The sequence below is a fragment of the Heterocephalus glaber genome, unplaced genomic scaffold, assembly GCF_053883595.1.
Source record: "Heterocephalus glaber isolate CG9 unplaced genomic scaffold, H.glaber_assembly_v1.0 deba00001523, whole genome shotgun sequence".
Taxonomy (NCBI): Eukaryota; Metazoa; Chordata; class Mammalia; order Rodentia; family Bathyergidae; genus Heterocephalus; species Heterocephalus glaber.
In genome coordinates, this window is record NW_028258327.1 from 32,006,161 (window position 1) to 32,022,300 (window position 16,140).

At 42.0% G+C, this 16,140-nt stretch overlaps 1 protein-coding gene and 1 pseudogene across 5 annotated transcripts in view; one reads left to right on the forward strand and one right to left on the reverse strand.

Moving 5' to 3' along the window:
* The window catches only part of Agpat4 (1-acylglycerol-3-phosphate O-acyltransferase 4), a 139,766-nt gene that overhangs the window by 108,587 nt on the left and 15,039 nt on the right, over positions 1 to 16,140 (reverse strand). The window contains exon 1 of one of the 5 annotated variants that reach the window (XM_087188160.1): positions 5,002 to 5,071. The exons of the other annotated variants lie outside the window; for them this stretch is intronic. The gene's annotated coding sequence lies outside the window, so the exon portion shown is untranslated. Of the gene's footprint in view, positions 1 to 5,001; positions 5,072 to 16,140 lie in introns of those variants that run through there. 5 annotated transcript variants of the gene reach the window in all.
* LOC147825036 (U4 spliceosomal RNA) lies at positions 12,841 to 12,989 on the forward strand (annotated as a pseudogene).

The window sequence follows — 16,140 nt, forward strand, 5'->3', positions numbered from 1 at the left end:
CAGACTCATGGTCCTATAACCTCTCTCCAATACCAAATAGCAGAAAAGGACTTCCTGGTTTGGCAAATAAAGACTTTGAGGGAAAGGTAAAAGCAGGACTTAAGTAAGCTGATGAAAAGCTGGTGGATGCACTGCAGGCTGCTTCTCCTGGAAGCAGAAGTCATTGCAAACTACCCCAGGAAGAGCTTGAGTTCTAGGACAAACTTTTTAACAGTAACAGTTGACAGATCTTATATTGTTACAATTTTTATTTTTTATTTTTTTTACAATCTTTATTTTTAAAAAATCTTAATAATGTCAAAAAAATGATCTAGTGATAGATTCATGTCTATTATATACATCTAAGATTCCCCAAAATCCCACAAGATGAGTAACATTATCCAATTTTTCAGAATAAAAAATAGAAGCAACTCCTAGGTTGGGTGATTGCTTAGACTTAGTGTATCTAAGATCTGACCTTGGGCTCAGCTTTAAGTCCAAGCTCACTTTCCTGCACCTGTCTAAGCTGTTGTGCTCCTGGGGCTTGAGGAGGGGGTTCCCTTGAGCTCAGAGCTCTATTTTGCAGAGCAGACAGAAATGACTCCCTGGGCAAAAGACAATGTGGCCAGCAGTGAAGTTCATGGTGAAATGTATGCTCAGAGTGGGGAAGGTGGGTCTTGCCCCTCAGTCATCTGGATTGGGTTTGAGGAGGGGCGCAGTCATGAAGACAGTCACAAGAGGCACATTTACACTTGCTCAACTATCTGGAAGGAGAAAGGGAATGTCATGGAATCTTTGTCCTGATTTTTTTTTTTTTTTTAGACAAGGTCTTGCTATGTAGTGTAGGCTGGCCTTGAACTCACTATGTAGCCCAGGCTGGACTCAAACTCATGGCGATCATCCTGCCTCAGCCTCCCAAGTGCTGGGACTACAGGTGTATGCCACCATACCCAGCTGCCCTGATTCCTCTGCCATCAGCTTATAGTAGCTGAGACACTCCATTCTCTAGGCCCCAGAAGCTTCATTCTCTGGCACAAAACAGACCCTGAAGGGTCAATGATCACATTTCGAGCCCTCCCCAGGCAGCAGTTCCACAGACACTTTCTGGCTGTGAAACTCCTTTCTTGGCTTCCGCACATCCAGGCTCTCTCTGAGGAGTAGGCATGAGCTGCCAGTCATTCTCCTTGCACTTGACTTCAGCAGCCACGTGAACAGGAGTGATTCACTGGGTCACAGTCTGGCAGTGGTTACAGTTTGATGTTGAATGTTCATGCAACTTCTTCATTGTCCCAGAATTAACCACTAATAACTTCAAGACAATTTGGTCAGAAGAATCTGATTCTTTTCGGGGTTTCTGGGTTTAGTGTGTGTAAAAAATGTGATAAATCATTTGCTTTGCTGATTTCACAGTAAGAAAAGGAAGTCAACAGACATCACAGCTTCAGGAATTAAATGCTGCCTTCCCCAGTGTCCAGTGTTGGGGTATTATGGGGGGAAATTAAGATTGTTTTTTCATTGTAAAGTTTTGAGGACCACCACGGGCTCAGGTAAAACCGGTGCTAGTACTACAGTACCATCTGACACTGTATTGGTGATTACGTGTAAGGAAGGGGACACAGACAAGCCTGGCAAAGACTCCGACAGACTGGCCTGGATTTTATCAGTTCCCAAGTTTGTTCTCAAATCCTTGTTGTGGAAGCTGGCACAGGTCTGAAGGCCTGGGTTGCCTGCATTTTAAGCTCTGCTGTATCTCTGATCTGTAAACAAGCATGATAGATTTTAATCAAAATCCTCAGAAGTTCGTGTGCTGGAAGGTTTGTCCTCAGCACAGTGATGCTGAGGTGGTAGAGCCTTTCAGAGGTGAGGTCTGGGGAGGTGGTTAAGTCACTAGAGCATCGCCCTGGGAAAGGATTAATGCTGGCCTCATGGGGTGAGTGAGTTCTCAGAATAGTGTGTTATTAGAAACTCCTTTCCACCTAGCAATTCCCCTTCTAGGTATCATCCCAAAAGAGTTAAAGACACTGGATAACAGTGACACATGCTTACCCATGTTTATAACAGCACAACTCACAATAACTAAACCTTTGAAGCAGCCTATATAAACAGATGCAGGGATAAAGAAATTGTGGAGCACTACTCTGACATAAAGAAGGATAAACTTGAGTCATTCATAGGAAAATGGATGCTCCTTGAGACTCTAATGTTAAGTAAAATAAATAAGACACATAAGCTTAAATGTTGCATGGTTTCTTTTATATGAGAAACCCAAAATATAAGAAACAAAATAAGAAATTGGAGGAAATAGGCAGACAGATATTTTCCAAATGAAAGGGGGACCAAGAGAGGAATAGAGGGGAGAGGGAAAGGAGGGGAAGAAGCTGAAAAAGAATTAAGATGTGTTGTGTAAATGTAGCAACTTCCCACCAGGAATATAATCATTATGTACTGCAAACATGTACTAATAAAAATTGAAAAAAAAAGTACATTGTTATAAGAAGTGAGATTAGTCCACTTTCTGGTTTCCAGTCTGACCACATAATTTTTTGCTCTCACATGTGGCCACCATCATGATGCCACTCACCATGAGACCTTGACCAAAGCCAAACAGAAGCAGATGCTATGTGCTCTTCAACCCAGAGGACGGCAAGGTAAATAAACATCTTTTCTTTATATATGACCTAGCTTCTAGCATTTTGTTATGCCAATAAAAAATGGAATTGATCCACTCATTCTCAAATTTATATGCCAAAAAAAAAAAAAAAAAAAGAATAGTCAAGGAATCACCTGGAGGCACAGATGTGGTAGCACATATCTAAAGATACTCAGGAGGCTGAGGCAGGAGGTTTGTAAGTTCAAGCCCAGCTGTGGCAATTTAGCAACTTAGTGAGATCTTGTCCCATCCAAGATAAATAAATAAATAAATAAATAGTGCTAGGAATGTAGTTTAGTGTAAAGGCTCTGTGTTCAAACCCAGTACCATACACACACACACACACACACACACACGCACACACACAAAATAAATAAATAAAAGGAAAAAAGTGCTATGAGTTTATTAAGTAATTTAACAGACTTTAGGACTCTTTATTTTGATTTTTTTGAGATGGGTTCTCACTAAGTAGTCCAGGCTGGTCTTAAACTCAGCAATCTTTTACCCCCAGAGTCCTGGGATTACAGGCGTGCCCCACCACACACAGTTTAGGGCTCATTATTAAAGCCAAATTATATAGAGAGGAGTCCATTGGATAAATATTTGATGTGTTTCTTAAATTTACTGCTGATAAAAGTTTGGGACAACCATCCTTCCCATCTTGAATAAAAGAAAGCTTTCTTTTCTAATGTAGCAATTAGCCAATTTAGTGTCAGACCAAGAAAAAATGGTATAAATATCTGAGCAGTGATTAAAATAGCTAGAGAGAAAATATTTTAAAATACTTTGCCTATTCCCCTTTCAGCACGAAAGTTATGGGGAGACTCTTTACAACAAATCCATTTTAGAAAGATATTACATGAGGCAGGGAATTTTATGTTATTTCTGAGAATATCAGATCAGTAACTTATGGAATTTGTAAATCAACAAATGACTATGAAGCTGTTTCCATGTCGTATTTTTGTGAACAAAGTTATTTCTTATAACCAAGGGCAACAATGAAGAACTCCTGTGCTCAAAAAATCAAAGCTGCTCCTGCCTGTACCTCGTTTGGGGTATTTAGAGCAGACTCAGTGGTGGTCTGCGCACAATGGACTCCGAAGTGCCATTTAGCCTTTTCCCAAAAGTCATCCTGTGGCCTCGCGAATGGCCTACTGGCTGTCAAGTGAAGGATGTCAGTCCTGCTGGGCGCCCCTCTCAACAGGTGCACACAGTGCCATCTGGCTCAGAGGCCAGCACGGGCCATCCATGGAGCAGCAGAGGTGACACCACTGGGGCTGGAGGGAGGCTTCTCACCAGGTGGCACATCTGAATTATAAGCCAGTGTGCAAAGGCAATATATAGAAGGGACTGTTAAAACATGGAGATATTTTAAAGAGAAATTATAGAGAATAGGAAAATGCCGGAAAACTCCATTTGTATACTTTATCTAAATTTTCCAAAAGTTAGAGTCTGACCCATAAGTTTAATACATACATCACTAGAATATTCCTGCATGAATGTTTTAAACATCAAAAAAAGAAACTGTCACTAGGTTCAAGAAGAATAGTTTATTCCAAATTACCTTACTTCCCAGGCTACTGATAATTTAGCAGATTTTGGATTTAACTAATCATTTGACAAAGTTCCTGGTAGTCCTTGAGGGCACGTTGAAGAACTGTTGGCTATGAGCCTATGTTATATTAGTTCATAGCTATTTGAAAAAATAAAGAACTGTCACTAATGTTGGGAGAATATTAGAATATATTAAGGGGAAGAAGTTCACAAAGAAGCATATATACATATTCACATCCACTTGTATTGCTGTATCCATAGCACTCTACTAAGAGTGGCTACATTTTGGTGGTCTTTCTTATTTCTTCTCTGTGATTCCTCCATTGTTTTCCGTGATGAGGAGGAGGTCTACCCCCTGTGGGCACAGAACTCAATGGGCCCCATTTCTGCCCTCCTGGAAACCAGGCATGTATGGCTGAAAGATGGGTGCAAGACAAAAGGGAGATGCTTGAAGAAAACTACACTACTGGCTGACTTGTCAGGAAAGACCACATAGGTGACCAGCCAGCAGCAACAGACTGGAGAGATTCTGACACAGGAAGGAACCCAGACACCCCGGAGAAGGCGGCACAGGCTGAGAGCTTGGGGGGCCATGGGGGATCACTGAGGGTCGGCGGCTCAGGCAACAAATACAAGCTCAGCCACTTTACACCTGTGGAAACTGTTTAACTCCCCAGCCCGCAGCTTCCTCATCTGTAAAATCAGAAAGACACCACCAGCGTGAGGTGTTTGTGAGGATCGAGTAGGAAAACACATCTGAAACACTGCAGTGCCTGCAACAACAGGGAGCAACTGGGAACAGGGGAGTTTCTTCCTACCTGAAAGAAAATGAGAAGGCATGGAGGAAGCAGCAAAGATATATTCATTCCTCTGGCATTTCTGAGAAATCTGGTGAGATATAAATTGAGTCTGTTTTACCTCTCACTAAATATCTAGATGCTGGCCTTTCTCTGATGTAGCTTGAGCATGTCGGAACATGCCTTCCCATATGTTTTCATTCTGAACTGTACTTGCTGCTGCCCGTGACTTGGAGCGGGGAAACGATGCACTTGCAGAAGTCACAGACACCATCTTTGTCACTAGGCAATAATCTTATGCTGTGGTGCAGTCCAGCAGAACTCACTTCTCCAGCAACATGGAACTCATGGAACGCTACTTGCACAAACACATGCAGACAGACACACACATATGTAGACAGATGCACATGCACAAATACAGGCACAGAGCCCTTGGGCCATGGGACTCCTGAAGTGCGTTATGGACAGTAACACACATGGCACCACGTACTGCCTGGCCTAGGTTGGTGAAAACACAAAGCAAATTTTTAAAAAGCTCAGAATCCACCTAGGGGAGTTCAAACTGAATTATTCTCTAAACAGATACACAGAGCGGTCAGCTTAGAGCATTAAGAGAGCCCTGGTTATGACTACATATTCTGCCTTATTTGATGTTCTGCAACCATTAAATAAGTAGGAACTTTAGTTACTCTCAGGAAGACAAGCTAAATCCAAAATGGGATTAACTGTCAATAGCTTGCTTTTAAAGATTGATCGGTTTTATTCACACTATAGCATTCAACCAGGTCAGGGCTGTAGAAGAGGCAAAGCTATCTTATAAAGAAATCAGTCTAAGAACTGCTAAAATAATATTCCTGCCAATTCAACATCATCATTAGAATCAAAATCACACCCTATTGATCAGGCTGAGATTGAATCTGTGATCCTCCTGCCTCAGCCAAGCAGAGTGTTGGGATTATAGGCAAGTGCCACCATGCCCAGCTTAAATTTTCATTTAAATATTAAGTGAGCCCTAATTACAACTACATATTCTCCCTTATTTGATGTCCTGCAACCATGTAAAAAGCAGGAAATAAGCAGCATAAAGGGTAGAAAATTATATAGAAAGGATAATCAAGTATAGAAAATTCTGTACAAAATCAAGTATAGAAAAAGAACTGAAAGCCTAACCCAAATACCGACAACAGTTACCTTTGTGCACACCCCCATACACATGACCACATACATGCACATGCATGAACATGCACATCACACACGTGCACACCCTCCAATACTTATGCAAGTCAGGCACCTGGAGCCTGGGCCTGGCCTAGAACTACCATGTCAGCATTCTTGTCCTCATGAAGTAGCTGACTAGGCGAGTGCCAGGGTCCTTTCCCTTCTGAGCTGAGCCAATCGATGCTCTCCCAAGGGTGGCTTCTTCTTTTTGCACATTCTTCCTCTGTGGTGATTAAAGGATCCAACTCCACCTCAGCTTCCCAACTCCTACCTACAGAGAAGGTTCTCAAGTGGCCCAGGGTAACCAAATAAAGAAAAGAAAGCCGGAGAGCAGGCAAAGAGAATCACAGCTCAAGGAGGGCTAGCTGGAAAATTCTGCTTCTGGACCAATTTTTGGCCTATGGGACACCAGGGACAGCAGGGTCCCTGAGGAAAGGGGGTCACCCCAGGAGAAGTGAGTGAGGTGGATTTATGGGAACTGAATATTCAGACCATTGGCTCCACTTTCAGTTAAATGAATTAGCCAGGCTCCAACAAGACAGCCATGAACTTGTGCAACCTAAACAAGTCACTTAGCACTTAGTCCTGACAAACAGGCTAAATTTAGTTTCTGGATTCCTTTCAGTTATGTTGGCCTTAAGCCCAAAATAAAAGATGAGAGAAAGCTTCTACACTGAAGTTAACTGTCATCAGGACCATTGCTAACTAAAAAATTCCTCAATTAAAAAGCCATCCTATGATCCCCAGTACCAAAAAAAAGAAAAGAAAAGAAAACAAAAAAGCCATCATAGGCTAATGGTTCAGCAGAAGCCTAAAAAAAATTAACTTATTTAAAAATTTTATAGAACAGTACTTTTTCCATGATCCCCGTATGGTACATGATATCCATAAAACAAAACAAGCTTCTTCAGAGAAGCCATAAATCATCCTCAATTTTTTCATTATGTCTTCTAATAGGCCTTAGTTCCTTTTCAAAATTTAACCCTAGGATAAAAACTTCAGCGTACAGAAAAATGGTGCTCCTAAGTTTATATTGAGTAGTTGGTTCTGGACAGCTCCTAAGAGAAAAACAAATTCTACACAGCTTTTATAGCCAAGGAAACCAAAACTCAGAGGCAAACACAGATGCACAATTTAGGTAATTTTTTCTGTCATGAGAAAAAATAAAGATGGAAAGAAATGAAATTAGGTTTTCTCTAAGGCCTTTTGGAGCCTTAACTCCTAGAAGATGAAACTATAGTTGAATGTCACAGGTTTTTGGAATAATTATCAGTGCAGCAGATTCAGTACAATAAATGTTTCATGTCTATTGTCTCATCAGTCATCACCAAGCCCGTTGGGAGGGATTGCCACCCTTATATTGTAGATGGAGAAACTGTGGGTTAGTTAGGCTAGGGAAAGTCCTGACATGACCAGACTGTTACCATGACCTTCAGCCTTCCTAGAGTCAGTCTGCATTTTGGTTCATGGTGTTATTTCTGAAGGCCGGGGTGATGGTGAGGTGTTAAGCTACTGGCATAAACCAGTCATGTAGCACCCCACCATCTCCACACCCTCATCCAGCTTTCCATGGGGACTGGAGGACTCTGACCTCAGTGTTTATACAGTCTGACAGGGCCAGATGGCTAGCTGCATTTCCAAAAACCAAGGGTGTGTGAGACTTTTAAAAAAGCATATAACTTTTTTTGTTCTATACGGAGGCTTGAACTCAGGGGTGCCCTACCAGTCCTTTTTTTTTGCTTTTTTTTTTTTTTTTTTTTGAGACAAAGTCTTCCTAAATTGCCCACTCTGGCCTCATATTTGCAATCCTCCTGCTTCAGCCTCCCAAGTAGCTGGGATTACTGGCATGCACCACTGAATCCAGTGGCAGGTATATTTTTAAAGTATGTTTAGTCTAAGTAAGTTTCTGAAAACTTTTTCTCCAGGCTTAATAAAAACTACAATACCGTAAAATCAAACACCAAAATGAAATAGGAAAATTAATTTTTCAAAAGGGTAATAGGCTGCCACATTTCTGCTTTAAATTAGAATATTCTGATTAATATTATAATGCTTCCGGCTAAGAAAGGAGAGCTGGATGTGTGTTGAACTGAAGTTGTTGCTATGATCTTCATCACCATGACAGATACCATACTTCTATGGCTGTGAGTTGGGTCGCAAACCCAAGAAGTCTGGAAGTACCTGGAGGCAGAGGCAGTGGACAGGGAGCTATTCCTTTGGGGAGCAGAGGACCCCTCTGGGCCTCAAAGGCAGGAGTGAGGACCATTGCATCACCAGCTGGTGGCAAAAACAAAAAGAGATGGCTTGATTGGCTGTAGAAAGCACCCCCTCTACTCACCATGGCAATGGGGGTGGGACCGGTAGCCCCACCCAAGGTCACTCCTGTGCTCCTTACTGGAGCTGGAGAGGGAGAGCATTTGTGGAGAGCAAGCCCCCTTTGCTACCTCAGTGACCTTGGGCAAGCAGCTGATCACTGCTGAGCCTCAGTTTGTACAACTGTTCCAAGGAGTTTCTAATCCTTGGTCCCGGGACTAAACACACCAATGCACAGACAGGGCCTGAACCACGGCCTCACAGAGTACCTCCTTAATCAAGCCCCCGCCTTCCCTCCCCATGCCGGCTATCTCTTCCTCCCACCTCCAGATGAAGCATCCCTCATCTGAAAATTCCAAATCCAAAACATTTAAAGTACCAAGGTAATGCCCTAAGTGGAAAATTCTATTCCTTGAAACTGTTTCCTGCACAAAATTTAAAGCCAAAACATTGCATAAAGCCAGATGTGGTGGTGCACACTTGTAATCCCTACAGGGAGGCAGGAAGATCACAAATTTGAGCCCAGCCCGGGGAACCTAGTAAGACTCTGTCTCAAAATTAAAAGGGTGTTCAGGCTGGGGACTTGTGAAAGTTCTTAATTTGAGCCCCATTACCATTTTTTTAAAAAAGCATAAAATTACCTTGAGGCTATATGTACAAGAATATACAAAACATAAGTGAAATTCATATTTAGACTTGATAACCCTAAGATATCTCATTATGTACATGCAAATATTGCAAAATCAGGAGCACTCTGGTCCCAAGCATTTCAGGTGAGGGACCCTCAACTCACATCATTTTTGCTCAGTAAGTTCTCCACTTCTGGCTCTAATGATGGATTTGTTTGTTCTAGTGAGACTTTCATCATCAGCCTCCTCCCCTTTCTTCTGGCATCGACACAACTCCAGGTTGGCCCTGAGCTGAAGTGATGCACAGGACCCTCCGTGCCCACTCACGAGTTGTAGGGAAGGGATTAGCGCCTCATTCCCACCCCAAACAAGGGAGTTCAAAGTCCTCAGTCTTGGGGTAACAACTGTTCACTGCCCCCCAGTACACATCCCATTGAGAAAATGAATTGCGTGCACAATATAGGCCTGGTTTCTACCCTGTGGAAGGGAAAGAAAAACTAGTGTTGATGAGACCCAGATCCTCATAACTTCTGAATACACCTATTTTTCCTGATCTCAAGGAGTCTGACCCCAAGTTGACCAGGACACCCTTCCAACACCTACGGACACAGGAAGACAATCAGTAGGTGGAGGTGTGCCTGCCTCGTGTGTGGCTGGCTGGCTTACTGGGGCAGACACACAAGTTCTTGAGTTCGAAAAGTAAGTTTTAGAGTAAAATTAGACCTTTAATATTTCAGAAATACAACAAAAATTAAAAAGCCTTTAAAATTAAGACTCAGAGCAAACTTCAAATCTTTGTTGAAAATTTCCTTCAAGGGACAGGGGCACAACCATAATCTTTTTAGTTCTCCATGACCTTGAGGCAGGCATCTGTGTGGCCAAATGACCCCAAATTCTGCTGCTGTATGAGTGGATGGGCCAGGAGACCACAGGGGTGATCATGTAACCACCAGACAGGGACAGCCAAGCCATTCTCTGGCATCATTTACCCAGGAAAGCTGCTACAACTGTACAGCTCCTCTCCACTCAAGGTGGCCGACCACCTCTTCGGTCTGGCTCAGCTGCTCCATCAGGAAGGGCCACTGCCATTTCACACAGGATAAGCCACCATCTTTGGCCACATAAGCAGGCTCGAAACCAACAGAAATCACCAACCACAGATATCAGGGGAGGCCCCCAGCCTCAGAGATAAGCTATCTCCGAAAGTATAGAAGATGTGAAGGGAGAGTAACCAGAGCTCAGAGGCTGGTAACCAACCATGTGATCAAGAGAGTCCTACAAACAGCTAGTTCTGTGCCCAGGCCCACCAGGAAATGTTATGCTGACTGGGAGCTAATCTCACCTGGCCAGGAGCCACCTGGGTTAGAGACCTCCTCAGAAGCCAGGACACTATCTGGTGGAATAAATGAGTATAGACAGGGAGTGCCCAGTATTTAGAGTCAGGGCATCGGAGTTTGACTCATGACCAGCTGTGTGTGTCCTACCAGTCTGGTCACTAGACCTCTAGAAATCCCAGCTTCCTCACCTGCCAGTCAGAAATATTGTCAGAGACACTGAGCCCACAAAGTGGTAGGAGATACCATTGAGGAGAGATGGCCAGGGGCTCTACTGGGCATATGCTTCAGCCTCTGTTATCAGTCCCCATTCTATGGCTCAGAAAATAGGAAATGAGAGCTGGGCATGGTGGCTCATGCCTGTAATCCCAGCTCTCTGGGAGGCTGAGGCAGGAGGGTCACAAGCTTGAGCCCAGCCTGGGCAACTGAATGAGACTGTCTCCAAGAAAAAAAAAATTCAAAAAGGGCTGGTGATGTAGCTCAGTGCAAAAGCCTTGGGTTCAAACCCTAGTACGGGGGACAGAAATGTGGCCACTTGTCCACGTGTCCTAGCGCTTTGGCGCATGGACACTAACAGACCTTCACACCTGGGGGCTAGGCACCAGCAGAGATCAGAAGCACTGCATAGGAGCCATCCTTCATGGGTACAGGAACTCATTTCCATGGAGTGCTCAGATGAGCTAGTTTTGGGGGAAATAAGTAAGTGGCCTTTATTTTCCTCCTGTGTGTCAGGCATCAATAGCTGGGTACTCTTCTCTCCTCCTCTCTGCTGCTGCAGTGCCCTTGACCCTTGAGTTCTTGGATACTTTTGTCATTGCTGATCTTTATTTTCTTTTAAGGAGTGCGGGGACTGTGGGGGATCAATATGGCTAGATTTTCCTTTTTTTTTCTTTGATTTTCATACAGGGATGCCAAATGAACCCAGGCAATTTCCCTGACTTGATTCAGACGTAATGGACCTGAAGCAAGACTTCTTAGACATCAAATGCACTCTAGTGCTTTTCTAACATGAATCATTTATTGAAGGCAGAATTGCTGGCTGTGAGCACCCAAAATAAGTTGACTTACAGTACCCTTGTTTCTAGACAGCTCTGAAATATAGCCACAGAGCACTGAAGCACTCATATGTGAAGAGTGCTTTTGGGGTCATTGTGGGCTGGCTATTCCTCAAGAAGTTTCATTAATGACAGCAGTGATGAAACATAAACCAGGGCCTTCTCTCTCTCTCTCTCTCTCTCTCTCTCTCTCTGTCTTTTCTTATCTCACTTGTAAAGATGCTGGGTGAAGCAGTGATGTTTTATCAGTTTCTAAGTAGAATCCCGGGGAGGGTCTTTAATTCACACATACATTCATTTATCCATTGATAAATTTATTCATTCATTAGGTGGTCTGTCTTTAAAGCTCCCTATTCATTCATTAAGTTAAAAATCCACTGATTCACATTTAAATTAGAGCTTTCTACATGGCATTGCATTAAATTTCAGATTTGTACAGAGACTCTCTAGGATTGAAGAGGGTAAGGTAAGGTCTATGTCCAAAGAGCTACAGCACTTACTGAGAAATACATCCAACTCTCGATGAACTCCCACACCTTCCACCACTACAGAATAGACAGATGCTTAATAAAAGTTGAGTCTCTGAATTTCTAGATGACCTAATACAATTCAGTTTCCATATTCCAAATTTTCAAAACCACTACAAAAGTTACAAAAGTCCATTACAGCAAGCACAGAGCCGAGGACCTCTCAGTTTATTACCCTTGCAGAAACCACACAGATAATTCCACACGATTGCTCTCTGAAGCATCACATTGTAAACACCATCAAGAGTCAGTCTTCTTGCTAACATCAAACTGACATGAAAATAACTAAAATGAAAGCAAATTATCTACTTAAAACCCAGCAGAGGAGCTCAGATGTTGGTTGAGGAACACAGAGCTGATTCTTTTCTTTTTTTTTTTTATTAACACAGAATCTTCTATTAAAATACAAATCTGGTAAAAGCAAAGGAAAATTATACCATGCAAGTCATTTACCCAAAGTCATGAATTCTTTGAAAGGTAATTTTCTCCCTCATAACAGTAATTTACATTCACTAGAAAAAGTTATAAAGTTCTAAAATGCAGAAATTTTATTATCTAGTTAAGTATGGTGGCACACGCATGTAAGACCAGCAAGGGGGAGGCTGAAGCAGGAGGATTACCACAAGTCTGAGGCCAGCCTAGACTACACAGAGAGTTTGATGCCAGACTGAACTACATAGCAAGACCTTGTCTCAAAAAATAAAACAAAAGAAGAAGAAATTTTACCATCGAGGTCAACCACTGCCAACATATTGACTTATATTCTTCTAGTCATTAGTGAAGAAGCTTTGCACAGTGCCAGTATTGTAGCCAATGAGGTTTATCCAAGGCACAATTATTGCTAACTGTCTTTAGTGAATACTCAATACTTTTTTCTCTTTGCTAGAAAAACCACTGCAGAGGCTTTTTTATTTTTAAATATTACAGTTGTGATTTCATGTTAAATCAATTTTTTGTGTGTGTACTATGGATTGAACCCAGGGGCTTTGCACTGAGCTACATCCCCAGCTCTTATTTGTAAATTTTGAGACAGGTTCTCAATGTTGCCTGGCCTGGGCTTGAACTTGCAATCCTCCTGCCTCAGCCTCCTGAGCAGCTGGAATTACAGGCATGTGCCACCAAGGCCATCCTGTTAAATCAATTTTTAATGCCCTTTTAAAAATCATTAGCTTGAGAGTATATTTCATTCCCATATAACAACATAAATATCCAGGAGTTATATTAAATATAATTATTACTTTATTGCTTTATTATTATATATTTGAGCTTCTTTTAAAGAACAAATAATGCAGTGATTAACTCTAAGCCTAAAGTTTTGCTTTCTAAATTTGCAATTATTGCTTTAGAATAAATTCCCTAGTACAGATAAATTCCTGGATTTCTGGATTCCAGGAACAAATAGTTAAGGTATCTGGTGAATATTGCCAAATTCCTTTCCAAAATGTGTGTTAACTATTTACATTCTTACCAGCAATATACTTAAATGCCCAATTTGCCACATTTGTCAGCAATAAAAATTCTCATTTTAAAACAAAACTAAATTCTTCAGGGCTGGGGATTTAGCTCAGTGGCGCTGCACCTGTCTCGAAAGCACAAGGTCCTGAATTCGATCCCTGATACTGGAAAAACAAACCAACAACAACAAAAAAAACAACTAAATTCTTCATTTTTCCCAAGGTGTGTCTTATTGTTTTAAATTGCATATTGGAGGGATGGCTATGAGGCTATGTATTTCTAAAACCTATTAAACTATTGCTTTTCACCTCATGAATTCTCTGTTCCTTTTTGGGGACAGGGTTTTCCTATGTGGCCCAGGCTGGCCTTGAACTCACTGCGATCCTCCTGCCTCAGTCTCCTGAGTGCTGGGATTACTGGTGTGTGCTGCCATGTCCTGCTCATGAATTCTCTATTTTATCCATTGCTCATTTATCTCTTGCGCATTGATTTGCATGAGCTCTTTATGTATTAAATAGAATAACATCTTGCCTATTTCATTTAAGTGGCCTTTTTCTTTTTTCCAGTTTGCCTGCTTTGATTTTTAGCCTACTCGAGCTTTAATTTATTATGAAGAAAGAACTGATTTCTTTCACAATGTTTAAGCTTAGAAAGGGCTTCCTTCTGCTCTTACAGTCTGTTAGGCAGAAACAGCACAGTGGACGGTCATGGTAGAGAACAGCTGCTTTAGCTCATGGCAGCCAGGAACAAGAGAAAGGAAGGAGCGGAGGTCAAGAACACCCGCTTCCGGGCCTTATGGCCAGTGACCACCTCCAGCCAGGCCTCGCCTTAGCTGGGAACTCATAATGGAAGAACGCACTTGAGTCTAGCGCCCCGGTGAGCCAGTCACCTTCAAGCCCCACCTCTGATCGTGAGACTTTGGGGGAAGATTTAGCTCTACACCTTAATAAGATCCAAGGAGAAAAGGGAAGCAGGCCAGTGCCCTGGCCCTGTGAAAGCTCACTCGGGCCCATGTACTCCCGGAGGGGAGGGAAGCTACCAAGGTGGCCACCCGGACAGTCCTGGGACTTACTTTTCCAGCTGAGAAATGGGAGACAGACACACTCTTGACCCGTAGAAGGCCATCGCCCTTCAGTACCTACCACGGGAGAGGTTTTTTTGGGGGGGGCGGGGGGGAGCAGGTGAAGTTTAGAATTTTTTGTTGTTGTTGTTTAGGCGACAGATGCCCACAAGGGTAGGGAAGTAGCTGTCTCCTTAGCCGGAGGATCCAAGCCCCAGAGCAAGCGTGAGTCTGCGGACAGAGCGCTGGGCAAAGCCCGACGCTGCCCTCTGAAGGCCCTCAGTCCCGGGACACAGGACACTGAAGGGAGCCAGGGGCCAGAGGCTGACCAGGCTGCTGCAGTGGGAATAGGAGTCGTTTGTCTAATAAATGGTTGCACGTTCTAAAACTGGGGGATCTTGAAATGGGTTTTTTTTTGGTACCGGGAATCAAACTCAAGACGTTGCACTTGCCAGGCAGGCTCGGTGCCACTGAACTAAATCCCCGGCCAATGAATTTTGTGTGTTGTCTTAACCAAACCACATTCTAATTCTACCTATACTTTTAAGGTATAAACTCCTTCAGTGTCAAATAGATTATGAATGCATTAATAATTATAAATGAATAGAAAATAATTATAAAAATTTAAAAGAAAGCTCCAGCAATTTTGCTTCTAAAAATTTTCCTTAAAAAAATGTAACAAAGTTGGAACAGAAAGACAGGAGAGTCAAGAAAAGGAATAGTAAGAAAATTTATTTAGTAGCAAAAAAAAAGATGTTTATAATAAAGTCATCAAAAATATGTATGGTATGAGTTGACTTTTGCAAGACAAAAAAAAAGTAAAAGGAAGTGCTTTGTGCATGGTAAATTATCAAAATATTTTCTTTTTTAATATCTGAAATATTTTAACTGTGGAAAACATACGTGTTTTGCCATGTTTGCATGCTTATTCAGTCATATTTGCTTCTTTAAAAAAAAATTGTTATACATATTGAAACTATGCCCCAATCTGAGGATGTTTCCAACTGTTTTACTTTTTTACTATATTCACAAATATATAATTTATAGCGTTTCTGTCCTTCTGTAATTTTCTTTCTAAACTCAATGCTATGTTTATGAAATTTTAAATATTAAGGTCCAGTCATTTTAATTGTGACATTCTTTTGTGTGACTGTATCGAAAATTAATGTATTCTCAGCAGGTGTAGTGGCATACACCTGTAATCCCAGCACTCTGGGAGGTTGAAGTAAGAGGATCACAAGTTCAAGGCCAGCCTGTGTAATTAATGACTTAGCAAAACCCTGTCTCAAAATTAAAAAGGGCTGAAGATACAGCTCAGTGTGATGGTCTTGTACCTAATTCCAAGTGCCAAACACACAAAAAAGTCTATTCACACATGGATGGACATTGACCTTATTTCTATTTTTTTTTTCCTGATAATGGACAATGTAGTAATGAGCTCTGGGATTGGAATTGTTGCATCATTCTGACATACACACCTCCAACTTTACTGCATATTAACAAATTGCTTTTCAAAATCGTTGAACAAAATGAATACTCCTGGTGGATATTTTGCAATAATAAGATGAT